Raw genomic sequence first — 12,311 nt, forward strand, 5'->3', positions numbered from 1 at the left:
TTGACTTACATATTAGTGTCTATATGTCATTAGGCTAGCGTGAACATATTAAAAGACAAGTAAATCAAGTAAGTGAGGAAACTTTTATTAATAAACGTAAGTAAGTACAATATGCCATTAAATAAGATCTTTAAATAAGCCCATTCTCGAAACAAATTCTTCGAATACTTTAGATGGGAGACCTTTTGTAATCGGATCCGCAAGCATATCTTTAGTACTTATATACTCAATACAAAGATTATTTTCCTCAATTCGTTCACGTACGAACAAAAACTTTGTATCAAGAAATAGTCCAGCGCCAGTCGAACTGTTACTGTTCGAGAAACTAACGGCAGCTGAGTTATCACAGTAAAGCTTCAATGGTCTAGAAATGGAATTGACAATTTTGAGTCCAGTGACAAGATTCCTAAGCAACATTCCCTGACAGGTAGCGTTGTAAACAGCAATGTATTCTGCCATCATGGTAGAAGTTGCAGTCAACTGTTGTTTATGACTCTTCCATGAAATGTCCGCCTGCTAACATAAAGATATACCCTGAAGTGGATTTCTTATCATCTTTGCATTTAGCAAAGTCAGAGTCAGAATAACCCACCACTTCCAAATGATCACTTCTTCTATAAGTCAAATTATAGTCTTTCGTCCCTTGCAGATATCTCAAGACCTTCTTAGCTGCTTTCCAATGAGCCAGACCAGGATTAGTCTGATAACGCCCAAGCATTCCAGTGATGTAGGCGATATCTGGACGAGTACAGACCTGAGCATACATAAGGCTTCCAACTACTGATGCATAAGGTATCATTCTCATTTGCGCCTTTTCAGCCTCTGTTTTCGGACTTTGGAATGAGCCAAAAACATCTCCTTTAACTACTGGAGCTGCAGAGGGGTTGCAATCTTTCATGTTGTAACGGGTTAGGACACGCTCAATGTAGGCCCTTTGGGATAGACCTAAGATCCCATTGTGTCTATCTCGGTGTATTTCGATGCCAATAACGTAAGAAGCCTCTCCGAGATCCTTCATGTCAAAATTTCGCGAAAGTAAGCGCTTCGACTCACACAACATGTCTAAGCTATTACTTGCCAGTAGAATGTCATCTACGTAAAGGACAAGAATAGTAAAATTGCTCCCACTCATCTTGAGGTAGGTGCATTGATCCACTTGATTTTTTTCGAAACCCTGTTTCTTCATGACTTCATCAAACTTTAGATACCATTGACGCGATGCTTGCTTTAGCCCGTATATAGATTTCTTTAACTTGCAGACTAAGTGTTCTTGCCCTTTGGGTTTGAAACCTTCAGGCTGTGTCATGAACACGTCCTCATCCAAGTCACCATTAAGGAAAGCAGTTTTGACATCCATCTGATGTAGCTCCAAATCATAATGAGCTACTAGAGCCATGACAATCCTTAAAGAATCTTTTCGAGAAACTGGAGAAAAGGTCTCTTGATAATCGATTCCCTCTTTCTGAGTATAGCCTTTTGCAACCAATCTCGCCTTATAGCGTTCAACGTTTCCATTCGGATCCAGTTTTGTTTTGAAGACCCATTTACATCCTACGGGTTTGACACCGCTGGGTAATTCAACCAAATCCCAAACGTCATTTTGCTTCATGGATTCAAGCTCGTCAGTCATAGCTTTATTCCAATTAGAAGATTGATCACTGTTAATGGCTTCATGATAAGAGGTAGGATCATTAAGCTTTCCATCATCCATTTCTTCAGCTTCAGCCAGAAAGGTTACATAATCACCAAAATTAGTAGGTTTTTTGGGCCTAGATGACCTTCTGGGTTGATTATCGGGTTCAGCATTGTGTTGATATTGATCGTTTAATGTGACTTCATTTTCTGGTATGATAAGTTCTGTAGAATTTGGTGCAGTGACATGCGGTGCAGCATTGAGTACAAGAGGAGTAATCGGAGTTAATGTGAGCGAGGAATCCCTCTCCCCCGCGTCTTGTGCTTCTTGCAAATCAGCATTAGGATTTTCACTGCTCCCACTGACCTTAAAATCCTCAAGGAATGCGGCACGCCTGGTTTCTACAATTCTAGTAATGTGAGAAGGACAATAGAAGCGATAACCCTTTGAGTGATCAGGATAGCCGATAAAGAAACAGCTGATCGTTTTCGGGTCAAGTTTCTTTAGAAAAGGATTATAAAGCTTTGCTTCAGCAAGACAGCCCCATACTTTCATATATCTTAGATTCGGTTTCCTCCCTGTCCAAAGTTCATAAGGAGTTTTAGGGACAGATTTGGAAGGAACCCTATTTAGTATATGAACAGCTGTCTTTAAGGCCTCAGTCCAGAGAAATTGAGGTAAATTAGAGTTGGCCAACATACTGCGAACCATGTTCATTAGGGTTCTATTTCTTCTCTCAGCAACACCGTTCTGCTGAGGAGTACCGGGCATGGTATATTGGTTCACAATCCCCTGGCTTTTACAAAATTCATAAAATGGGCCAGGAGCTTGTCCAATGTCAGTATGTCTACCATAATACTCACCTCCTCTATCTGATCGAACAACTTTAATTTGAAGACCTAATTGTTTTTCAACTTCAGTTTTATAGTCTTTAAAAGTTGTTAATGATTCAGATTTTTCCTTAATGAGATACAAGTACATGTAGCGTGAATAATCATCAATGAAAGTGATAAATGAATTATTTCCAGTTATTCCAGCGATAGTGTAAGGACCACTGATATCAGTGTGAATAATTTCTAATAAATTAGAACTCCTTGTAGCACCTTTCTTATTCGCTGATGTCATTTTACCTTTAAGGCATTTGACGCAAGTTCCAAAATCAGTGAAATCGAGAGATGGTAAGACTTCATCCTTCACGAGTCGAGATAATCGTTCTCGTGAAATGTGGCCTAAACGTTCATGCCACAACTTAGATGAGGTTTCTAAGTCTCGTTTTCGTTTATTCTTTGTTAGTGATTCATTAAGATTATATGATAACAAAGACTTGGTAAAATCATCATCCAATTCTAATTTATAGAGACCATCCAGATAGCCAAAACCAACAACTTTAGATTCAAAGCTAATAGTAAGTTTGCCATGACCATGAGAAATTACATAACCGTCATTGTCTAACTTTATTCCTGATACAAGATTCCTGGTAATTTCAGGAATATATAAGGTATCATAAAGTTTAATACAAAACCCAGTTCTCATGCGTAATTCAAAAGTTCCCACAGCCTTGACTACTAGAGGCTTTCCATTAGGCATCTTTAGTGTTCTTCGGTTTCCCTCCAGCTTCTGGATTGTAAGGAATCCCTGTAAAGAATTGGATACATGAACAGTTGAACCGTTATCAACCCACCAAGTATTAGATGGAACTTCTAAATTAAAGGACTCAAGTATCATAAAGAGATCATTACCTTTCTTAGCCAGCCATTCCTTAAATTTTGGGCAGTCCTTCTGCTTATGATCTGTCAGACGACAGAACTTGCAGAAAAACTTCCCTGAAGGATTCTTAGAGCTGGAGGCAGTGCTTTTACTTGTATTGTTTTTCTGGAACTTAGAAGCAGCTTTCTTTTTGAAACTTCCTTTCCGCTTCTTGGAATTATCGGTAGTCATAAGGTAAGCCATCTCAGGTTTGTCCACTTTCTGACGTTCCTCTTCTTGGACACACATAACGATCAACTCACTCATTGACCATTTTTCTTTCTGTGTGTTGTAATTGACTTTAAAAGTCTCATAAGAAGCAGGAAGAGAAGTCATAATGAATTGGACTAAGAAACCCTCACTGATTGACATGTCCAAGTCTTTAAGCTTGTTCGACGTGTCTTGCATCATCATGATGTGCTCACGAATACCGCTCCTTCCATCATACTTTGTAGTCACCAACTTAAGCATAAGAGTGCAAGCATGTGCCTTAGACGTTCCCTTGAATTGTTCCTCCACAGAAGCCAGATAAGTCTTGGCGATAGTTGAATCAGGAATGGCTCCTCTGATGGTAGCAGTAATAGAGTTCTTGATCAGCATAAGTGACATCCTGTTACACTTCTCCCACCTTTCATGAGCAAGTTTTTGTTCAGCTGTGCTCTTATCAGTAAGAGCAGGAGGAGCTTCATGTCTGAGCGCGTGATCATAGTCCAGCATACCAAGTGTCAGCATAAGGGAGTCTTTCCAAGCAGTAAAGTTAGCGCCAGTCAAGGTTTCAATCCCACAGTTGGGAGCTGGTGGAAATAAGATGAGAAAATAAGATACTAATCTAAATAAGGCATCTAGTTGGAAACTTAAGGAAGAATTTAGAGTGATCTAAGGGCACTTAATCTAAAGCAGGCAAACAAGTAAGGACCATTATATAAGGAAGCTGTGATATAGTCTATTATAAAACACCAAAATAACAGACTTAAATTAAGTTCTACTTAAATAAAAAACACATCACCGTTGGGCAGAAGTGAATATATTCAAGCAATTATGAAAATTAAAGTTTTGTGCAAAATTAATTGTAACACATCACCGTTGGGCAGAAGTGAGACAATTAAAATTTTAGGCACTAAGTAGGTTCGCAATGCACTAAGTATAACACATCACCGTTGGGCAGAAGTGAAAACTTTTGTGTATTTAAGGCAAAACTAAAATCACGCGAATGTCTGATAATGTTAGGACATACACTTTTAAGTGACATACTTAATTAGACTTAAATAACAATATTAGGTTACACATCACCGTTGAGCAGAAGTGAACTAGAAGTGTTATTTAAGTTAAGTAATTTAACGGGGGGTGCGGGGGGCAGCGCCCCCTGCTTGGGTCCCTTAATCAGTTAGGTTATCATAAGGGTTTCCGATCATCTCGCAACATCTAAGATATAAGAGAAGTTGCGATTACTTCGAAATAATGTTGCGAATTTGGTTAGGGGATTTTAGATGTTGTGGATAGTGAGGTCATAAGTAATGTTGCGATTGATGCTTTATAAGAGATGTTGCGAATGATGTTGTTGCGATGTAATCAGCATTGTTGCGATTTGAAGTACTCGTAACATAATTGTTGCGATTAAGAGTACTCGCAACATAAGGTAATACTCGCAACATGTCAAGGCTGATCGCAACATCCATAGGTAATACTCGCAACATCTTAAGCACTCGCAACATTAGTGACCTTTCACAACATGTGTCCCTTTCGCAACATTTTGTGATGCCAGGTTCTGATTCGCAACATAATTAGTGGATAATCGCAACATGTTACTCGCAAGATTTAAAGCACTCGCAACATAGTTGTTGCGATTAAGAGTACTCGCAACATCATGCGATTTCGCAACATCTTGTTTGTTGCGATTTGAGTCCATTTGTTGCGAATGGATGCCTTGATTCGCAACATTAGCAGAATTCGAAAAATTAATTTTAATCAACCTGATAACCTATTTCCTAATTTTAAGGGATTTGGGAGATTCTGTTAAAATTTTAGATTATCTCAAAATTTAATAAGATTTCAAAATAATATCTTTTATTTTATTTAAAAGATTTTGAAATTAAATTTAGAGATAACATTATCTCTTTAACAGATTTCAGTTTCCCAAGTTAATCCAAATTAGTGTTAGTTTTTCGAAAATTATGATGTTCATCAAGAACATCTTCGAAAATAAGAACAGTTTCAAAAAAAATAATGAAACTGATAATTCGATTATTTTATCAGATTAATAACACTGGAATCGAAATCTTAACGTTTTGTAAAACAGATTTCGAAAATAACCAGGGACCCGTCAGAATGAAACGCGCTCAAAAATCTGTTAGCACTATGCAATACCGCTTCTGCCCCATTAGGGATCCCAACCCCGAATTGGAAATCCCCTAGATAAGCAGCAACCTTTTCCCCTATTTACTCATAGCGACTTTCGACACCAATCTTCTCCAAATGGTCCACACTGCGATGGGTCTAATTCCATTGTCAGGCTTCAACAGGGGGGTCAACGGTGCCGAAGCAATGAACTCCGCTAGAACTTTTGGACAAAGCCCCCCAAGCCACAAGTTGACAACATCAGTGATGGCCTTTAAGAGCCCGGAGGCGGTCGGTGACCCCTGGCCACAGAAAGCGTCTAAAATATGTTGGGCCCGCAAACCATCCCTCCCACAAGATGTACCTTTCGGGAAGGTTTTAATACATTCCAACACACAATCACCGTCCACCTGCAAGGCTGGTTCCGATGGCACGACGGAGGGCATGGTCGGGGGTCCACCACAGGATGTTTATCAATCAATGCTCTCAAAGTATCCCTCCCGGCAGGTGCGACCCCGGATGAACACAGGACTTTTAACCGCCGCTGTGTAATGGTCGTCCGCTACCTTCCGGAGGCACTGCTTGATATTGCCCCTCCCTCTTCTTTATGTTGGCAATCCCACGTCACTGGAAGTTCAAGGAGCGGTAGCACCAACTTTTCTAAACCTGCCCCATCTTTCCAAACAGCCAAAGCCCGCATAATGGAGCTACATTGAAGCGATTTCCTGTTACCGGACCTTCGTTCTTGCCTAGTAGCCGGTTTGACAAAACGTAACGTGCAACGAGGCAACAACAAAAGTTTAACCCAAGCCTCAATAGACCTCGGGGCATCCACCACTTTACGGAGCCCCCCTGACAAAGCCTGGGCAAAAGCCATGCGACACGCGGGCGGGATACTCTTGACAGTGGCAATAGGAATGGCGAGGACGCGCTCAAGGAGAGCGACATCTACCACAAACGTCTCAGACTGACCACTCCCAAGTTCCACCTGCGAATCGCGGGGTTGAGGGATCCTCACAATAAAATCAAAGTCGCCTCCTGCACGTGGGGTGCATTTAACGACTTCTTTTCCTTGCAGACAAGGCCTATTCAAGGCATGCAGGGCCATGCACTCCCCGTATAACCAGTTCTTAAGCAAGCGCAAGGTTTCGACAACGTCATTGTAGAGTTCAAAGTTCGAAGCAAGACGCTCCTTTAACTGATCTCTCCTTTCTTTTACATTGAAGTGATCCCGCTGAAAATGCATGAGTAACCTAGAGTACCCCTTGTATCCCGGGATACCATCTTTGCAAACATGAAAATTTTTAAAGGGGCAACGCCAAATCCCCGTGCCCGAGCTAGGACCGGGCTCTCCACCACATGCCCTCATAAATCACTTAAGAAATTAAAACTTTTTTTGTTTTTGGAAACAAAGGAAATTAAAATAAAATTTGGTTGGCATTTAATCAAACACCTGGCGGGCATTACTAGCGAAACCTTGTATGTTTATGTGATGTTCGAGCTGAGAACAGTGTCTTTGTAATGTTGTTTTCGCCAATGTTTAAGAAATAACATGCTTTGTTTTATCCTTCAAGTTGATTGCCTTGAAACCAAAACATTTTTGTTAAACCACCTAAAAACACTCTTGTTTATTTAGAATAATAAAAATACCATAAGATATTAAATATTATTAATCAACTATTATATAAATACAATATGTAACACCCTTCTTTTATAAGATCACTTTGATTAATCAATGGCGTCGGAAAGTTGGTCCCAAGGCCATGCATGATAGTTGTTTACACATTTATCATCTAAATATATGAACTTGTCATATGAAAGTTTATCCTTTATCGTCATAAACTCTCGAGACCTTAAACAAACCCATCGATCATTGTCGAGCCTTTCCTACATGCCATAACATAAGTTAAGTATTAGCATAATGGTGGTTTTAATAATAATCAAGATTAAAATAACCTATAATGTTATTTGTTCATTATTGATGATTATGTGTCACATACATATGTCTCAAAAGACTTAATGAACCATCTTAAGTCATGACAACAAATTACACAATACATATATCAAGACTCAAGAGTATGAAGACATACGTATCTTGCATCTATAATACATAGCATACATTGAAGAATTGCAAGAACTATACATTGTAGCCTTTGCACCCCCATTTTCCTTAGCCTTTTGCTCTAGTTTTTCATATATAGGTAGTGTCATACATATACAGGAAGTGCAAGGAGACTTAAAAATAAAGTCTTCCATGTAAATATAGGACATTATACCTCTTAAATAAGATACTATACGGTTTTTAATGTTATAGATCTAAACAATTAACTACTTTGATCCAAAGGCCTAGATATATTTCTATGCTTTTTAGAAAACTATGAATTCGTACAATAACCCTGCCCTATACACACACACATACACATAATTAACACTCTTTTTAAGATTGTTTATGTCAAACATCAATTAAAATAAAATAGCTCAAGTAGAAGAAAGAACAAAGAGAAGAACAAGTTTTACAACATCATTCATATTCTCTTATATAAGTGAGTGTGCGCGCGTGTGTGTGTGTGTTTGGGGGGGGGGGGTAATGAGTAGTTTGGTATTAGTGATTTGTTTGTGTGTTTTTCATCATTAGTTGATGATTTTAAAGGGGAACACTATCTTGATGTAACGTTATTTAATTGTTGAGAGTTTAAATACTATCTTGATACAGTCTTGAGAGGTTTCAATATTTTGATGTAGTGGATGTTTGTTGAAGTGCAAATACATACTATCTTTTATTAGGCGAATAATTCCGCATCCAAATAAAATGAAAAGTAGAGATTACATCGAGATAGAAGGCAAGCGAGTGACAAGATGTGCCACTACCCTTTTTTGAATTGTAAATTTGTAATACTATTTTGAGATTAAACAAAACCGAGCACATTTGCAGTGTACGGGTTAACCGGATCAAATGAGCTTGAAATAATAATAATAGAATTTTTTTTAATATAATTTATGCATGCATGTGTTTGTGTGTGTACATTCATTACTTCAACAAGTATAAAACAAAGCAGCTTTCTTATTAAAGAGAAGTAAACAATATTACAAAGCCATTGTTATCAGCTCAAACATCACATAAACATACAAGCAGAAAGTACAAATTATTGTTTGGATCATTTATTGAGGCACAACTTTGAAGATTGTAATTATATTCCTTTGATGCAAATCCATTCACCCACAAACAACTTGTCACAATTCAAATTCGGGTTGATAAAGTTGAAGAATTTAGTACTCAACTTGAACTTTTGCGCGATATCAAAACACGTATCTCCACTTTTCACACCGATAACAGATGCACAAAGAGGCGTTGTTATTGGAAGATCTGATAAAAGATCATAATTATATGAAGTGAGTTAAGAATGATTCTTCTCGGTTATTTCATACATAGGTTAAACCAACATTTTGCTTTTTAAGGTGAAAAATACGGTGATATTTTTTGAAAGACGTTTTGATTTTATGGTAAGCCATTAGGCCTACCAATCACCAATACCCGAGTTTGAGCCCTGGGAAGGAATTTCAACAATCCATTATTAGTTTGACGCTCTAGAGTTTCAAACCAATTAGGACCACTACAGGAGGAAACCCCTAAGGGAAAACAGACTTATCGACCAGAGGTCTGGTGACAAATGACGGTAAATTAATAAATGATTAAGAACTTCGAAATACATTATGACTTACCGAGAGCAGTTGTGGTCATGATACCAACGAACACGAAAAGCATGCACACGAATGTTTTGTTATTGATCTTAGCCATTATATTACAATCTTGTTGTATGTATAATGTTTGAAGATGATCTGGATGTATTTAATGTGCTAAATGTAACCCTATTTTATAGAAGTCATAGCTTATAGTGAGGCCAACAACATAAACCAAAACAACAATGTCTTATACACTAAATAATAAAAGTATATAGACAAGTTTTGTAAATGACTAAGAGTAATAAGTTTATAAATTGAAAATAGTCTATTTTACTAAGTGACCATATTTACCAAGACAATTATAAAAATAATTTTTTTTCCTTCCAAAATAACAGACGTACAAATCTTACGCATCATGTGGGTGAGGGTATATATGTCAAAAAAAAAAGTAAAGAATGTAAAAGAGACATCAAATTGATCCGATTCTTTCGTAGGGTCATAAAATATTCAATGCAGGTCTCCGGGACCGAAAATATGGTCGTTTTGGGTTAATAGCCCCATACTCAGTTTTTTCCGGACTGACGGTGAACATACCCCTTTGGCCGTAGTAGAAAAATTTCGAACGGGCCACGGGAAAGCTTTAGGGGACATTAAATCGATCCGATTCTTTCGTAGGGTCATAAAATATTCGATGAAGGTCTCCAGGACCGAAAATATGGTCGTTTTCGGTGAATAACCCCTTAATCAGTTTTTTCGGGCTGACGGTGAACATACCGCTTTGGCCGTAGTAGCAAAATTTCGAATGGGCCTCGGGAAAACTCTAGGGATATCAAATTGATCCGATTCTTTCGTAGGTTCATAAAATATTCGATGCAGGTCTCCAGGACCGAAAATAAGGTCGTTTTGTGTGAATAGCTCCATACTCAGTTTTTTCGGGTTGACGGTGTGTCACACCCCGACCAAAGGCGGTGGAACATGCCGGGGTGCAACGATTGCTCATAAGCGCATGACACTATTTAAAGCGACAATATTTAACAAACTCATTTCATTTCACAACATCGAAAATGTCACATAACCAAATATTCATAACTCAAATACAACAAAATATAGCAAATCAAATATTGTTCATTTTTGCTAATATCCTAACGGTATTTGTGACGTTTTCTTCACCGAACTCCATAATCAACCTAGATGCAAACCTGTAACATTTCATAAAATAAAGTTTATCAACACAAAGGTTGGTGAGCAATTCATAAGTTTAAACAATAGATATATAGTATGAAAAGCCACAAAACTAGTATACAAAACCATAAATAATAGCTATAAACTTGGATAAATAGTTATCGCTAACAAGTTAGCGACACCCAACTATAAGGGGTTGCCAAATAGTTTAGAATTTTATAGTTATCGTTAATTGCATTACGTTAACGACACCTTGCCATGAGGGGTTGCCAAATGGTCTAGGATTTATAGTTCCACCATCCAAAAGCGATAAACAGATAGTCAAATAAGCATAGAACACTAAATCGAGCAATTATTCAAGTAAGGTATACAACAACGTTTGTGGTTTAAGACCCAAGTATAAAACATTTAGTTTAGATAAGTTGAAATGTCACCCCCAAAATGAAAGATAGAAAACGGGATATGAAGTTACTCACGTTCAAGTAATAAACTTGAAAGATTGATTATTTGGAGATTTGCCGGAACGACAAGTTTAACGTATGAAGCCTAAATAAAAGAAAGTCTTGGATTTAGAAAGGTTGTCTTGAAGATATTTAAATAAAATAATTGTTGCAAAAACTAATCAATTAAAGTTCAAGGTTTAAAATGTAACTATTTAAGAATTTATAATAATAACCCTTTTAAAAAATGTAAGTTTGCTCAAAACCGGGTTAAAGTATCTAACCTTAATATTTACTTAACCAATGTTAAGTAATAAGGTGGGGAAAATGCTAAAATGCAAGTTCCATTAGGCTAACGATACTAAAACGGGTTTTTAACGAGTGTTCGGGTTGTAGGTTCGGGTCTTGACAAATGGTCAAACCCAAAGTCAACTTTCCAAAATATTAATTGTTATGAGATAACTCATTAAAACATACTAACACTTAACCAAGTATGTAGATCTATTGTTTAGAACTAACAACGCACGTTAAGCGAGTGTTCGGTTTTGTCGGTCCAAACTATGTTATGAGATCAAGTTGGATCCAACTATTCCAAGTACTTAAGAAAATAATTAAAATCAGTTTGTAAACTATTTTTTAATGAAATATACAAGTCTTGATAGCTAAAAACACACTTGTGTGTCTTAAGCGAGTAAAAGTCGGTATAGTTCGGTTTGGTTCGGTCTCCATCTCACAAATAGTTAATAAATGGTTTCTACATGCCCAAATATCATAGAACTTGTATATTGGTTTATAAATGAAAAAAACTTAAATTTTACAACAAAAAAAGTTAACTACAAGTCTTTTAAGCAAAAGTTTCGGTTTGGTTCGGTTTCCATCTCCCAACGAGTTCATAGATGGATTCCATATGCTTAATATCAAAGAACTTGTAAAAATGATTTTTGAAACTCAAATATAGCAATAAACATGTTTAAACAACTATTTTAACAAAACTAGTAAACAAAAGTTCGGTTTCCGGTTTGGACTAGTTTCGGTTAAACCGAGGTTAGTCTTATACAAACCCACACCATGGAACTTGTAAATAAGATGAACAAACAAAAGGGTTAGAAGTTAGTCATAAGTGATATGTATAATAAGTTATGTGTGTGTAAATATATATCAAGAACACGAAGTCCTCCATGAAGCCTTGCCTTATGACATTCGAAACTTAACCAACCAAAGTCGGTGAAGTAACAAATAAAGGAAACAAGGGGTGTGTATTATATATATGTTTTACCACCATATTCAAGAGTTAG

This window comes from Bidens hawaiensis, unplaced genomic scaffold, assembly GCF_021521415.1.
Source record: "Bidens hawaiensis isolate Kalapana, Puna unplaced genomic scaffold, B.hawaiensis_p1.1 tig00002772_1, whole genome shotgun sequence".
NCBI lineage: Eukaryota > Viridiplantae > Streptophyta > Magnoliopsida > Asterales > Asteraceae > Bidens > Bidens hawaiensis.